This window comes from Macrobrachium nipponense, chromosome 5, assembly GCF_015104395.2.
Source record: "Macrobrachium nipponense isolate FS-2020 chromosome 5, ASM1510439v2, whole genome shotgun sequence".
In the NCBI taxonomy this organism is placed as follows: domain Eukaryota; kingdom Metazoa; phylum Arthropoda; class Malacostraca; order Decapoda; family Palaemonidae; genus Macrobrachium; species Macrobrachium nipponense.
The window spans coordinates 90,316,573-90,334,072 of record NC_061107.1 but is presented as its reverse complement, the minus strand read 5'-3'; the positions used below and the strand labels follow the sequence as shown (position 1 = coordinate 90,334,072).

Below are 17,500 nucleotides of genomic sequence, written 5' to 3'. Positions count from 1 at the left end.
CTAGGTAGTAAATCATATACCTGGTAGTGGAACGATTGTGGTTGCAAAAACAAACTGTAGCCGTATGACTGACTTTAACTAGCGCCACCCTTCTAAAGCTAAAATGTTAAATAGACCGACCCTATGGAGGTGCAGCAATGAATGCTAATAAGGATAGTGGGGGGATAGAAGTGATTAATTCGTACAGACATTTGAGAGTAATTATATCTGACGAAGGCAGGAGACAGGATGAGGCGAGTCACAATAAGACACTGAGGAAAGACCTTCAGTGTCTATGGAAGCCAAGACGGTGATGTAAGAAAAGACTGTTGACACAGATTTTCTTCACACAATTATGGATGTTGAAGCAGATGCAAGGAAATCCAAGCAAAATATGCGCCAAAGTTTCATCGGCACAATAGTTTTCTGTACAGCCGCTACAGCCTATAATTTAAGGCCACCAGGTGGTCTCAGTATGATGCTGTGCGAGCGGGGTGGCCCATGAAACTTAAACCACGGACCGGTGGTGGCCTATTCTATACCGCTGCCAGAAACACGATTTTGGCGAACTTTAACCTTAAATACTATGACTAAAGGGTTGCCATTCACTTTGCTTGATGATTGGAGGGTTGATGATCAACATACTAATTTGCTGCCCTCTATGCTCAGTGGTTTTTAAGATCTGAGGGCGGATAGAAAAAGTGCGGATAAGAAAAGAGCGGACAAGAAAAGTGCGGACGGACTAAAGCAGCACAATTTTTACAGAAAACTAAAAAGTTGAGATATTTTGAGATGGTTTGGTCACGCTGAAAGAATGGGAGGCAATTGGTGAACAGTTACGAGTGTTGCAAGAATGGAAATAGAGGAAGACCCAGGAGGAACGGACATTGGAAAGAAAGGGGTTTAATATGGGACAAGTTTTAGAATTCTTCCGAGACTGAATATATATATATATATATATATATATATATATATATATATATATATATATATAATATATATATGTGTGTGTGTGTTGTGTGTGTGTGTGTGTATTACAAGAGCCTAATTATTAGTTAGTGGCGTACCAAAATAATATAACCATAATAATAAAACGAACATATAAACATGGCACAACAGCATGCTTTCCCTCTGAAGGTTATCAGTTTTTTTTCTTCTTAGAAAAGAAAAAGGAGAAGAAGAAGCCATCTTACTCAAATACTTACTGAGACTGCTAAGGCTTAGTTCATACTCGCTTAGTGTTCCTTTCCCTTCCAACAACCCACAAATCTATATATACGATCTGTATATGCGCTACATAGAAAAGTGACGGCTAAAGCGTCATTATTTTATTTGACTGCGTTATTCTCACGTTATAATTATAGTACGAGATACCTACTAGTGTCTCATGTCAATAGTTTTAGTTTACGCCTGGTAAATATTTATTAGATGACTATGGCAACGGAATAAACATAACCGTAACTATTCTTCTTCAACGTCGATACAGTGTCAAATCAAACAAATACTGTTTTGTTATAGTAGGAAACAAAAAGTAAAATGTGAATCTCATCTTATAAACTGCTGTTTCCTCGTGTTTACTCTTTCTCACAAACACGCACATACACACACACATTATATATAATATATATATATATATACATATATATATATATATATATATATATATATATATATATATATATAAGTATATACAATGGTTGGAAGTAGCCGCATTATTGTGCGTGAACACAGACTTTTAAGAAATACAGTAATTCACCCACTATTACTAGACGGCCCCAGCCCTAAGAATAACCATCTTTATAGACTTCATAGGCTTCCAGAACGTAAATAAGCCTATCCGTATTATCCCCCTCCACACATCGTGTGACCTTCGATCTACAAATAGAAACAGTACACAGTGATGCCACAAAAGGCAAGCTATTCTAGCCCCTAAAGCGGTCAGTTGATCTTATTATCTCCAAGACACAATGGTTCAAACTTGTACTTTTACAAGAATCACGTGCAAGTATAAACATGAAAACTACCACTAAGATACAATGAGGTTTTATAAAGAACAGTGGTTTATTCATCATATAACTCGTGAATTCAATCCTCCTAATATTCTGGTTCTATTCATAAAACTATAACTGCTGCTATAGCATACGAGCCCCTTTAAGAACTATACACCAATTAAACTACTTCTTGCACAAAGTTGTGAATGCTCTTTTATATATATATATAATATATATATATATATATATATATATATATATATATATATAAATTCTCGGTATTCTAAGCTATCATGCTGGGTCCTCATATCCTTTTACATAGGTTCATAAAATAACCTATGTCCTGGCAACGCAACGGAAATTTCCAAACTCAGTGGATGCTTGCATCCTTCACTTCTTATTTCACCGAACAAAAATGTTTCGTGAACAAATTAACTGAAAACTTTAATTTGTATTCAGTTTTTTCCTCAAGGAAAGTGACCTCGGCAGGGTTCGAGAGTATTCAAGGCAGAGGAAACCACTATTACCGATCGTCTTCATAAATCCAATTATTTAAAATCAGGACTTGGTAGCTATAGTGGATTCACACCACCCGTGCATCTGATGTCTAGGCCAGTCCCTTACTACGCTCCTGATTGGTTATTGATAAGCCAGTCACAGGGCTGGGAAGTTGAACTCTGAGTCTCTCGAGAGAGTTCACATAGGAAGGATGTATGTTCCACCTCCCTGAGGGATACGTCTTTCAAAAGCATCCCGCAGGAGAGGTGGAACATACATCCTGCCTGTGTGAACTCTCGAAAGAGACTGAGAGTTTCCAGCCCTGTGATTGGCTTCTCAACAGTCAATCAGGAGCGTCGTAAGGGATTGGCCTAGACATCAGACGCACGCTTGATGTGAATCTACTATAGTATTGGTCCAGAAGCCTTGGAACTTCCATGTATGATTTTTCCGAGTTTTGTGAGTTGTCTCCAAATGTCCAAATACTTAAGCAACACGAAGATGAGATCAAACAAAACCAGCATCACACCAACTGTCAGTGGTTGACATTCGATCCACCTTGGTTTCAACGCTGACCGCGGATTTGAGGTAGGTCAGAACAATCGTTCTTAGTTTGACAGCAAAAGTCGTCAAAATCAGCAGTCTTTGGGACATATTGTCTTATACCGTCCATGGTGGCACTTGCACCAGTTAGTAACGCGAAGGAAGCTATTTATTGTACGCTTACGGTAACAATTTTTATCTTCTGCAAGCAGAATGAAGGCTGACCTGCACGCTCCTGTAACAGATTTTGATATTAGGCTCTTTCAGACGGCTGAAAAACCAAGCAGCATTTTCACAATACTAAGGGATTTCAAAATCAAGCAGCAGTACTAAAATCACATTCTCCGACACAACTCAGCTGACCGAAACTATTTGAGATGGTAATCACTAACTCATCATAGCCTAAGTGTATCTTCAGCATGACATAAAAACAAAAATGAGTTTCCTTGAGAGAGAGAGAGAGAGAGAGAAGAGAGAGAGAGAGAGAGAGAGAGAGAGAGCTAGCTGTTACCCACCTTCGCACACTGTACTCAAATGCCTGAGTATTAGCACACACAGCAGCAAAGCACATGCCACCATGAATAAGCTAGAGATTAAATATTGCAGAATGACAGCCTGGGAGGGATTGCAGAAGTCCTGTGCAACGTGTATATAAGGAAGTGTGCGCGCTCCTCAATTATTCAAAAACCACACCGGCAACGCCTTGGGAGCCTGCTATTTATCCCCCGTCAGTTGTGGCAGACTGAACATTTACGGAACAGAACAGTTAAATGTAAGAAAAAGTATCGGAAATTATAGAAGCCGAGTCGCTTCGGTGGGACAGAACAGAACTGGTGGGGAGTCGCGACAAGTAGGGACTCAGAAAGTCACAAGTGGATGAGAAGAAGAAGAAAGGTAAATACAGTGACTTGTTGGAGACAGAAGAGCGACTGAATTTCGTATTTCGAATAACTGAGGCCGCCGCGTTCTTTAAAATAATGAAGGAAAACTGTTCACAACAACATTACTAAGTGCGATTAGACAAGTGTATTATAGCTAAATTAACCAGAAAGACACAGCAATCAGTGGTCTCCAAAGAAAACACACGATGGTATATGGCAAAACTGTACTAAAATGACGACGGAAATGAGGCATACTAAAAAAAATACGAATATTAAGGTTGCATGGAAACATTTGCAAACAAAGGACTGATAATGCAATACATATCCAAGGGAAAGTGAGAAGAGAATTCTCCGGCTCTGCTACAAGGGGGAACAAAGCCTTGAAAATCACAAGAGGAACCCACCCGGTCAGCTTACTCGAAGTAACACAAGGTATTCTTGCCGTTCAATCACGAATTCACACAAAAACGGTCTACTCAGCCTTTAAGAGCTTTATGTACTCATGAGTGTTCAGCTACTGAAAAAGTCGATATAGCTAAACTGTATTTTGCAACGGCCATAAAAAGGATGTTACTTTCCAAAAACAGTTACTCAGGAATACGAACATGCAGATTTATTTGACATAAAAGATCTCGTATTTTGTAATGCCCAGAAAAAAAATGAAACATACACTATGTGAGGTGTCAAACTACAATTTTACATCGCAAATTTATACAGGATATAGGGGCGAGAGGGGGGTGGGGGGGATTGATGAAGAACCGAGTCGTGGTCACAACATATAAAAAATCTCATTAAAATTTGATACCCGCTTCTGTTTACTACACGAGTGAATGCCATCTTCGAAAATACGCCAGTCAAATTGTGATTTATTTCAAACTTTCCTGCTGTTCCTCGTTGGAAGTCGCGAGTTCGATTCCACGCTCTGCCAACGTGGAATCAGAGGAATTTAGAGGAATTTCCTTCTGGTGATTAGAAATTCATTTCTCGATATAATGGGGTTTGGATCCCACAAATAAGCTGTAGGTCCCGTTGCTAGGTAACTAATTGGTTCCCAGCCATGTAAAAAAAATATCTAATCCTTCGGGCCAGCCCTAGGAGAGCTGCTAGTAAGCTCAGTGGTCTGGTAAAACTAAGATATACTTGCTTATTTTTCAATCTTGCCTGCATCCCTTACAGTGATCGTAATTAACTTGAAAGAGATATGACCGTCTCAGTCTATTAAATCCAACTAACTCAAAATAAAATAGAGTACTCAAAATAAAATAGAGTAAAAAAAAATTACTATCTTGAAAGGAAAAGTAAAAATTTGGAGAAACTCGATTATCGAAATAAAGTAAACAGTGATCAGCTTTTGTGGTGAACACAAGTATTAACCGCTGTATATTATACTCTTTCTCCTAGGTAAGGAAAAAAAATTTTTTTAAAACGAGGAACTTTTCAAAATAGGTGTAAAATAATCTGAGATTAAAGTCTTTAAAATGCAACATACCCATATGAATGAAAATAGCGTTGACTTGAAAAGCATGCTTGGTATCATTGAACGAATTGGAAATGGCAAAATAACATGAAAGAAAATTCTATCTCAAAACGTTCCCCAATTTCGGGATAAAAAAAAAAGGCATATAAGAATATCTGGCACATTTTTCGCGGACGCGACATACAAGACTAAGTCTACCATAGTCATCTGTGACATATGATAGCCCCCTAGGGGGGTAGTGCCATCAGTGCACCTCATTCGGTGCAATGTAGGCATTACTTAAGGTTCTATGCAGCGTCCCTTCGGCCCCTAGCTGCAAATACTTTCATTCCTTTTGCTGTACCTCCGTTCATATTCAATTTCTTCCACCTTACTGTCCACCCTCTCCAAACAATTGTTTCATAGTGCAACTGCGAGGTTTGCCTCCCGTTACACCTTTCAAACCTTTAACTGTCAATTTCCGTTTCAGCGCTGAATGGCCTTAGTTACCCCAGTGCTTGGCATAATGTCAAAAATCTATATAATTCAAAATCAAAACATACAATAGGAACTTTCCAAAAGATCAAAAACTTCAATTCGCGAAAGAAAAACGGAAAAAATCCGCAATTTTCATTTACCAAAGAAGGAAAATCTACGAAGGTCCGTTACTTTTAACTACGATTGAACAAAAATAAAATGACCGTCAACTTTACGAGACTTGACGGTTCACTATGTAGATGATTGAATGGGTGGAAATGTGGCGGAGTGTCTTGTCAATTTTCGTTCTAGAAGAAGAATTTAGCTAAATTTTCGTCAAATTCACTTCTGCCCGATAAACCCTAGAGAATGCCTAAAACGGCATTTTGGAAGAATATTTTGGACCGTCTCGTTAGCACACTGACGTCACAGAATTACAATCTAGTGCATACTTCAAGAATTCAGTTCATGCAGACATTTGTTTGTGGTTTTCGTTACTTGTTTTCAATATTGACCTTCGACAACAATAAGTACTGTTACCATTACCAATAGTAACAACAAACACAAAAGCAGCACCTGGTGGTTTGCATAACGATAAAAAAAACAACACTGAACGAAAATAAAATTGATAAGAAGAATAACAATCCCACATTTCCATTTTCTTGTGGCAGCAGCGTCAACACGTCCCAATTCCAGGAATATGTCAATATATAATAATATTCCTGGCAACAGATATAGAGGAAATTAGAGTAACTAACGACGTCAACGACGTAAACCTGTCAACAACAACTCAGCGCGACGCAGGTATTTGTCAGAGTTCCCCCAACCGAAAAAAAAATATATATTTTTGAACAAGCAAAGAATATCATCGACAGAAAAACATGCCACATAAACATCCAACAGGCACTCTTTGATGTACAGACATAACAAAATTAACTAGCTTTTAGCACCAAGCGTTAATGGGACCGTAGGAATAATTGCATCATCGCATATTAACCCGTAAGTTTGAAAGTACCACCAGCGCCCAAAGTCAGCAATGTCAAAGGGATCTCTCAATTCTCTGTTTTCATTTTGAAACGTCTACAACTTGATGGAGTTACTTCCTGAGGCTGTCAGTCAACAACTCTTTACCAATATATAACCAAGTGAACATAATAACACAAATCTACGTAGCATTCCAATTTCCTGAATGTCTTCATCCCCAACGCAATACCTGAGCTGTGGGTTTGGCTGCTATTTCCGTCAAAAGCATCTTCCTCTGCTGAATTCCTCTTCTCCAAATCCTCCCCCACTTTATCATGCCATCTCATCTTCTCCCTCCCTCTTAACCTTCTAACCCTACCATTCCTTCCTCCTCCTTACCCTTAGCACATGCCCAGACCTTCATTCCTTCCTCTTCATTCACACTTACCACATGCCAAGACCTTCATTCCTTCTTCTTCATTCGCCCCTACCACATGCGTAAACCTTATTTCATTCCTCCTCCTTCACCCTTACCACATGCCCAAACCTTCATTCCTTCCTCCTCCATCACCCTTACCACATGCCCATACCCTCTCAGTTTAAACTCTAATCATACCGGTAATCTTTACTTCTAATGCACATCTAATTTCTTCATTTTCTAGCCTCCCTATTTGACATTCTGTTACAAATTCTTGACCTGACAAAAGTTTTTGTCCCTACAAAATATTCTGTACGTAACATAAGTTTTCCGCATTAAATTTACATGTCAGCAAAAACTTGAAAGCGAATTAGAGCAATGCATATTTCTTCTTACATAAATCATAGCTGGCGAAATGCCAAAACTGTAAACTTATGACTCACCTTCACTAAATTTAACTATCAAGGTCGGTGATGTATACAAAGCTCCCTACCACAAAAACTTACAACAAAAGTGCTTGTAAGGCCAAGAAATAAAATAAAATAGCCTTTGATGTTTAGGAAGTAACTGCACAGAGAGATATTATCCGTATGCCAGCCAAATATCTGGGTGTGTTCATGCAAGTTTTCCATCCACTCAAGTACAATAACAAGATCCAGTTAGACATTTTCAATGTCAGCCAAACTGGCTCAAAGTTTTCACTTGAAAAATCCTCACCTCCCCCAACCCCCGGTTTTTTTTTTTTTTTTTTTTATAAGAAGTGTCACTTTCAGAACATCTGACAAGCGAAATAACACGACCTAAGCCTGAAGATAATAATTCTAAAGAAAAAGAAAGAAAAAAAAAAAACTTTATTCATATGTAATTAAGTGATCCGTTTTTGTAATCTTAGTACCACATCCATATTTGAAAGAAAAAAAAAGTTCAAATAAACAGCAAACAGGACGAAGAGCCGACAGGACACATCAACATAGACGTGGAGAACACCATCATCTGGTAACAGAGGGTAACTGGAGATTATAAGTATCACATAACAGCTCACAGAAACAGCCTTAAGCAACCTGGCAGGGATATTAAGTAACCACAGTACGAATAAGGGTAGTAAAAACAAATAAAATTCTCAGGGAACATAATCTACATTCATTCGTGCGAAGGGAATTATATTTGGATACCATTTTCACCGAAACCTTTTTCAAATCCTTGAGGGAAATGAAGACTTTCTTCCCAATAAGATAAGCCTGAACTCGAGTCGAGGAGAGAAATGGGTCCAACAACAGGAAAACTAAATGGTTCTCCCGTAAGGTTTATAAATCTGTTATTCATCACGATGCCATTAAATCTAATATAAAACATGGGGAACAAACTGAAGCTGATGAAACAATTTTGGATTATGAATATATATAAACTATAGAAAACTGTTTAATGAATCACCATAAATACATAAGGAAAAAAGACGATGCGTGTGATCTTACAGTATTAATAGAGGAAAAACCATAGATGAACAATCGTGAAATGTTACGAAATGCACACAGCCTACACTGATGCACTATAAATACACTATGAAAAAAGATAATACGTGGAATTGTAAATAATTCGTCGATACCAGAAAAAATAAATAAATAATCTTAAAATGTTACGAAATGAAATACTTGATGCCAATGGGAAATAAAATGAAGACCAAAAAGGTTACAGAACTTGCTTCTCGCCGACAGCTATTTCAGAAGATTATTTTCAGATCGAGATGTTCATGAATACTCGACTTATTCTCTCAAGAACCAACACAAAATGGAGACAAACGTGTCGTCCTCCCCCATAAAAAAAAAAAAAAGTTTTTATGAACATTGAATTTATCATTTTTTAGACCAAGACCGTAATAAGTTGCCAACTCAAAATGTTTAGAAGATAAAGAACGTCATGACAACGGAAACTGATCAACTAGAATTGGAATATAAAATTTAAGCCAAGAGCCAAGCGCTGGGACCTATGACGTACGCTAGTTTTGTTCAGATCAACAGTCAAGGCCACAGGCGACAACCCATGTGATAAGCAGAAAGGCCTAAGGAGAAACAATGACATCTTTCATCATCTTGATCAGCTGGTTTAGGACTCGATCTCACTGGCGTCCAACGTCAAACCTTTGAGCAAGTCAAGAAAAATCGAAACAATTATATATAACATATAATTTTCATCGAATACAAGAAATTCAAAGCAAAGAGGAGCTATTCACGGCAGCTTTCTTATTGACCAACGCAGCAAGTATTGACAAAACTAATATGACAGAACTATAGTAGATTCACATCAACCTTGCATCTGATGTTTAGGCCAGTCCCTTACGACGCTCCTGATTGGCTATTCATAAGCCAATCACAGGGCTGGAAACTCTCAGTCTCTCTCAAGAGAGTTCATATAGGCAGGATGTATGTTCCACCTCTCCTGAGAGATACTTTTGAAAGATGTATCCTTCAGAAGAGGTGGAACATACATCCTGCCCATGTGAACTCTCTCGAGAGACTGAGAATTTCCAGCCCGTGTGATTGGCTTATCAATAGCCAATCAGGAGCGTCGTAAGGGATTGGCCTAGACGTCAGATGCCTACACTATCTACTATAGTATAAATAAATAAATTTTACAATAAAAAAAATGAAATTATGGTGGAATGGCGTAAAATAAATATAAGCCATCTCGGTGCTGTTCCATATCAGCGCACGGAGCGTAAATCCATATTACATTGTTAAAAAAACAACAACAACAACAACTAGATGCTTAATCATGAATAACCTTACGTAGAAAAACTTATCCTAAAATGTGTTCGTGAACAACAAGAGTAAGATGAAAAGGGTCGCTACCACACATCCCCACCCGGAGTATTACCAGCGTACTGTACACCACAAATAGAACTCGCGTTCCTTACAGATGACCAGTATGGCTTCCAAAAGGCATATGATCTAGTGGGAACGTTCTGTCGCATCTTTAAATGCTCAACCGTCTCTCCTGAGAAGCATTAGGAATATTTTTATCGCTGCATTTGATATTTTATGATGTAAGCAACTGATTAGCATCAGGACCCGACAGCCAAAACTTCTTCCACATGGCTTTAATCGTCGACTCAACGGCCTTAATGCAAACGCACGTGCACGCACAAATATAATATATACACAGTATACATGCAAACACACACACACACACACACACACACACACATATATATATATATATATATATATATATATATATATATATATATATATAAATATCACATCACCGTGATTCATATCTACGTACGTTAAGATACAAATGTCCTTTATTATCCAATCAAGCTCTACCTCGGAATTAATATATTTTTAAATATGTTAACCGAAAGGGAATTTTTAGTTGAAATAATTTCGTCCTCTCGTAGACTCGAACCAGCGGACAGAGGAGAAATCAGGTCTTCAGTCGATAACCTCACTGAAGTCCTGATTTCTCCTCTTTGCGCTGGTTCGAATCCACGAGAGGACGAAATAACTACTATAAACTAAAAAAAATTCCTCTTCAGTTAACATATATGAAAATACATTATTTCCGAGGGAGAGCGAATTGTGTAAAAAATATATATATATATATATATATATATATACATATATACATATATTATAGTATATATATCTATATATATAAATATATATATATATATATACTATATATATATATATATATATATATATATAGTATATATATATCATTATCCCCTCTCGCAAGGAGGCACCAAGTGTTTCACTTCGGGATTTTGATAAGTATATTTCAGGGATGAGGTTGCAAGCCCTACTTTTTACCCCACCGATGATGAAGTCTGCGCTGGCTAATCGCGCGATAAGCGGTATCGCAAACGCGTTACTGTTTCCGTCGGAGTGTGCATAAATAAATTCACAGCCACTCCAAATTTGTAAATTACGTTTTAAACTGTTAACGATGTTTTAATACATCCCAAAATGTCGACAAACCACGCATACATTTCCACACGCACAAAATTATATATATGTATATAATATATATATATATATATATATATATATATATATATATATATATATATGTGTGTGTGTGTGTGTGTTGTGTGTGTATATATATATATATATATATATATATATATATATATATATATATATATATATCTTTAAAAGTCACAGTAGACGCAAGTGACTTCGTTAAATAAGCGAATATCACAGGAAAATGATAAGCAGAAATCCAAGCGGTTTCGTCTTTATTAAGACATCGTCAAGGACGATGTCTTAATAAAGACAAAAGCGCTTGGATTTCTGCCCAACATTTTCCTGTGGTATTTCCTTATAGATACATACATAGATACATACATACATACATACATACATATACATATTATATATATACGTATATATAACGTGTGTATAATGTTGGTTTGTGATTGTGTGACGGAGGATGGAAATAAGTTGAGAATAATAATATTTAAGCGAATTTCAAATACAGTGCTCGGAAGCAAAGGCAAAATTACCAAACAAAACAAGTTGAACATCACGACACGAGTCTTGCAGGGATGAATATCTCATAAACAGTTTGTGACACACGGAAATGAAAAAAGAACATGCACCACGTAAACAACCCCAAACAAGTGTGTGACACCGATAAACATACTAAATTAATTGTATACCCAAACCAACTCACTTGTTGACATTTTGAAACACCAATCAACAAGTAAAATCGCTCACCACAAACTACTCAATAACACATAAAAGCACTTACCGGCATGGAGCCTATTTACGAAAAACAAGTAAATGTATATGTCAAAATGTAATTAAAAACACAGGAATGCACTTAAAATATGAATATATGTGCACTTTGGAACAAAAACCACTGGCCGATATCTAGGCCACGCTAGTAAATGTACTTGGCAACACGCTTGTTAACAAACGTATATAAATACGTTCCACAACAAAACCATTCGCATGAATAAACTTCATCATCATGACATTCGTCTCCAGAGCGCCTCAGTGGCGTGATTGGTATGGTTTAGGCCTGCCACCTCGGTGGCCGCAAGTTTGATTCTCGGGCATTCCATTGAGGTGTGAGGGATGTGTATTTCTGGTGATAGAAGTTCACTCTCGACGTGGTTCGGAAGTCACGTAAAGCCGTTGGTCCCGTTGCTGAATAACCACTGGTTCCATGCAACGTAAAAACACCAAACAAACAAACAAACAAGCATCTGTCTCCAACGCCGCGTGACCCGGAGGGCCTCTGTGAAATTCCTCCATTCATTCCCTGTGCTTTGTTTTCCACAAACCTCCAGTCTCCCTGCTCAAAGTTCTTATCCAAATAGGCGCGGGTCTTTCCAATCTTCCGGTGACCAGAGAACACGCCCCACCCACCACCCTCCCCCACCCACAGCTGACGCACCACCACGCACTCTTCACCCAGGGGTTGTTAAAAGGACACGTCCCAGGCTCCTCCACTTCCCCTTGACGATTGCCATTAAGGACCTTCGAAATCATTTCTGGGTCCAATTCCCACTGTATACTCCCCTATATATGCCCTAATATTCTGCTTACAAGCCCTACTTTAAAGCGACAAAATCATTTCGGTAGTTTCAGTCATACCTAAACTCGCATTTGCATACACCAACTAAAATAATCAGCAAGACTCAAGATATACTGATCATTTTTTAATATAAATCTCAGGCAACAACAGGCCACTCCCCTCATCTTTGTTAAATAACAATCTAGTCCAAAATAAGTTTGTGAGCGGTATATGGATTGCTGTTCTTAATTCACCGTTTTTTATTTGGGTTTATTATATTTTCTAAAACTGCAATTAGGCACCGACGGTATATAAACACGATGTTCATTTCACGTCAGGGTTACGGAAGACCTTTCTGTGCAAGTGCATGCAACCGTCAATGTCGTGGAAGCTTTCTATACGGGGTTACGAAGATTCCCACACTATGGGAAACAGACAGGTATTGAAAACATAAATAAATAAATACAGCTGTGTAGTTACGTAAACAACTTTGATTACATAAGGGATCGCTACTCGCTCAATTGCTCACTTTAAAAAATCACAAACACAGTTGATCACTAATGATCAAATCAAATGCAACATGGAATGTTCATGTGTGGTGATATCAGCATAATAATGATAAATCTCCTCTACTTAAAAATTATGCAACTGACAAATCTAAAGGTTATCGGACATCCTTTAGTGCTGACATTTACGAGATAAACGTACGATGGTTTTTCCAAGTTAATATCTTTTTATTATTTTACAGTTTTAGCGGACATATCTAGGTTCACTGCTGCTACTAGTACAACTGCTATTATCATCACTCCTGTTGCTGCTGCTATGCGAACTCTCGTTAGACCTACTTACGGTGCTGTAGTTAATTCTAAGTAAACTGTTGACAATGAAGTCTGTGAACTTGGAATGTATTTTTCATTTCTTGTAAATTAGCAGTTCCCCAAAAATATCCATAGCTTACGTAGGGAAAAGGCACTAGTTTAGAAAAGAATTTGTTAATTTGTGTGACCATGCAAAGTAAATGAAAGATCAAGTTGGTACGTATAATGGAACGAACAGGAGAGGCTGTAGATATCATCACTAAACGTTGAAAATGGAAAGAAAAAAAAGTAGAAAATAAGATTATAAATGTAATTACGACATGTGAGGAATATAATTAGACGGATGAAAAGGACGGATGGTAAAAAATATTAATGCGGTGCATAATGAAGACGTGCTGTCCAAATTATTATCTGGGTAAATGGAAATCTGGAGTTAGCGACAATGACTGATTAAAGACAACGTACGTTTGAAAAAGGACACGTATGATATCTTACTATCAGACTGCCACATTAGTTCACTATTCGGTGACGATGAACGCAGCGAGAAAGAAGGAACCCAACCCTCTCTCCCAAATTAGAACTACCGGAGAACAATAAATAAAACGGACGGACGTCGCCAAAAGAGACGCATAAAAAGAAGCACACAAGGAAAAGTGGCGACTTCTCTTGGCATGAAAACCTCTTCAACGAACGACGTTGGCTTTGTTTATACAAGCTGTCTTTCACGCCGAAGCATCCCTCAACCACCTGCTGTTGCTAAACTTGGCGTCCCGAGACGCCCCTGGATGACAGAAGTCCTGGAGGAATGGCCTTTACAGACGCAAAACCCTCGGGCAAACATGTGCGAGTGTGCGTAAGTTTAAATTACGTTTACAAGCACTGGCACTTGTTTAAAATGTCCCCTGCCAGTCTACTGGTTCATCTGTCGCTATGCTACTAATCCACGTGATCTTCATTAAGGACAACACTCTCAATAATTATTCATCTACGTTAGTCAATGGTGTTCAAATACAGTGTGGAGTGACGTAACGGGTAGAGGATTTAAACCAGTAAGAAAGTAGGAACAGAAATGAGAGAGAGAGAGAGAGAAGAAGAGAGCAGAGTTCATTGGTAAGGCTAGTTGGGCATGGCAAGACTTGGGGTCAATGGGTGCCCTGTGAACCCTCCTCCATTCTCCCTCATTTCCTCCCTCCGTGCCTGCTGCTTCCTCCTCCTTCCCTTCCTATGCGATTCTCCCTGAACCCTTCCTTCCTCCTCTCCTCCACCCCCTACAACTCCCCCGGCCACCCATCCCTTCAACCACTTGTTTGTCTCTCACCCTACTAGACCCACTATTTTTAGCTCACTTTATCGAATTCCATTACACCGTCAAGCAGGTATCATTATCATTAGTTTTTCAAAACTCATTACCTTATCTTTCCTTTTTCTTTCGTCAATAAAAAATAAAGAGAAGAATGACCTAACGTAAGAACGCACTGTTATTTTCTAATAGTTCTCCAGCACCAAAACACTCATCACACATACACACACTCTCTTGCGTGTAAATATTCAATTTTCACATGACACATCAAAAAGAACAACCCCTTTCCACGCATAGTCCTTTGTTTTCATGACATCACTCACGTCTGATTTTTCAACTCGCGTGCAACGCTCCCTTTGGAAATAAAAATGACGAGACGAATATAGTGAGGCTTAGCACCACATTTTAGGTCGCGTTTAGTCTCATCCGCACCTTTAAGTAATCCGGGGACTCCAAACTCACTGCAACGTGAAGCCAAACTGGAGTCCCAAAAGCGATAGTCTTGTCATCTTGTTTCATTCTTCTCACTCAACCAATCCCGGCTGAGAAACGCCTCAACGCCATCATTATCCATGACGTTGCAATGACGTTGCACCGAGGGGCGGAGCATGTAGCGTACATGGAAGCCGGTGGTCCAGATTCAGCGGCACTCAGATATTGCAGACCTTACCTTCACTCATTCGCACACTGACATTTGGCCGCTGATAAGCCAGGCACGGTGTACCAAACCTATGTTAATGAGGGAAAATAAAAACAAGGTTTTGTGGTGAGAATTGTGCAAGGTGCACGATGATCATGGTCACGTGTTTCAACCCATCCCCGTGCTTGCCCCGCCCCCGTATCATCACCCAACCTCCCATCCCTTCCACCGGTCCCCCCAACCACTAACGACATCTAGACCCACTACCACAAGACTTCCTTCTGCACCTCCAAGATACTTAATACCTGTTTGCAACTAGAAAACATTATGAAAGCCCCCGAGCAACTCGTACTATAATTGAGATCGAGAAAGTGATATAATAAAAAATCGAGGGTGACTGAACTTTGGCTGTGCACTGTTTTTTATCCTTGTTCTTTTTTGTGTTCTGTAAACAGCTTCATTGACTGATAATTTCTCTTCTTATCTGAGCACAGTTATCTAATCTCTCTCTCTCTCTCTCCTCTCTCTCTCTCGTCTCAACTCTCTCTCTCAGAACTCTCTCTCTCTCGCTCTCTCTCTTGGTTTAACTGATGTACTCTAGAGTGTGTTGTCTATACAAAATACACACATTATATATATATATATATATATATATATATATATATATATATATATATATATATATATATATTATTGGAAACAAGGTGAGGATGTTGAATCGGATGAAAGGAAGAACGATGAAGCTACAGAGCTAAACCATTTGCGTTGCAACTGTATTGTAAGGATAACTGACAGCGTAAAGATGATATACTAAAAAGTGGTTAGAAGATTAGTGGAATTGCACAGGATGGACCTTAGTGTTTTGAGATGGTTTGAGCGGATGTCGACCGCTTGATGAGTATAATTCCGAAGGATTAGCAAGTAAGAGGAGAGGATGACCTAGAGAATGCAGGATAGAGAGAGATAGAGAGAGAGAGATATGTCATATGCATTATGATATACATAGAGACGAATGTTGTGGTTGTTCAACGCGACGCTGATAAGCCTACGGCTTAGATGTATCAATTGAAAACAGAATTTAGGCCAAAGGCCAAGAACTGGGACCTATGAGGTTATTCAGCGCTGAAATGGAAACTAAGTGGAAGGTTTGAAAGATGTAACAGGAAGAAAACCTCGCAGTCGCACTATGAATTAACTGTTAGGAGAGGGTGGAAAGAAAGATGGAAGAAAGAGCATATAAACGGAGGTACAGTAAAAGGAATGAAAGGAGTTGCAGCTGGGGGCCGAGGGCACGCTGCAAAAGACCCTAAGTACTTGATGTGCGGGTAATTACCGTTGGGGTAATGAAGGCATTTTTTTCGGGGGGGGGTGGGGGTGGGGAGCGGGTTACCGAGGAACATTCTAAAAGTAACAGTTCTTTGGAGTGAAATTCAGTAAACTGAACAATAAATAAATGAATAAATAAATAATTCAAATAATTAATAAATAATATAAAAATAAATAGACCGACTTTTATCATAATTATGCAAGTTATACCCCCAACATTCGTTTTCTTCAATCCCGAAAGAAAATAAGCATGCTTGGAGAGTCTGGGTGCTATAAGCCAGAGAAACATCAGAAGGGGATAATTTTAGTGATTGCTGTGCTCTCTCCACGGTCTCCAGCGAGTGTTCTGCAGCTGATGAGTTAATTTTGCTTCTTGTTTGTTCTTATGACTGCAGTAATAAAGTGTGAGATAGGTAAGTGCTGAAGGAGAATCGAGGAATGCTTTAATTTTAGTCTTTTGATAAAAGGAATCATGTCTAAAATCTAAGACTTGAGTAATACTAAAATTAATTTGTCTTTCCTTTATATTACAACTTCACATAACTGAAGAGAAATTTTGTAGGGGGGTAACGATACCAAAACATTTGAGAACCACCGATAGAGGGGTTTCATCTACGACTGCATGAAAATATGAATGTGACAGAGACCGCTGTTTTACTTTTCTTCTGGAGCCACCCCTTTAAT

General features: G+C 38.6%; 1 protein-coding gene across 12 annotated transcripts in view; it reads right to left on the bottom strand.

Annotated features, from left to right (window-relative positions):
• LOC135215498 (histone deacetylase 4-like) overlaps nt 1-15,413 on the bottom strand; it is a 434,451-nt gene extending 419,038 nt beyond the window's left edge. For 11 of the 12 annotated variants that reach the window (XM_064250273.1, XM_064250278.1, XM_064250277.1 and 8 more), the window contains exon 1: nt 15,283-15,413. The gene's annotated coding sequence lies outside the window, so the exon portion shown is untranslated. Of the gene's footprint in view, nt 1-15,173 lie in introns of all 12 variants that reach the window. The other variant, XM_064250274.1, reaches the window with a different exon arrangement.
• Between the last annotated feature and the right edge of the window lie 2,087 nt (nt 15,414-17,500).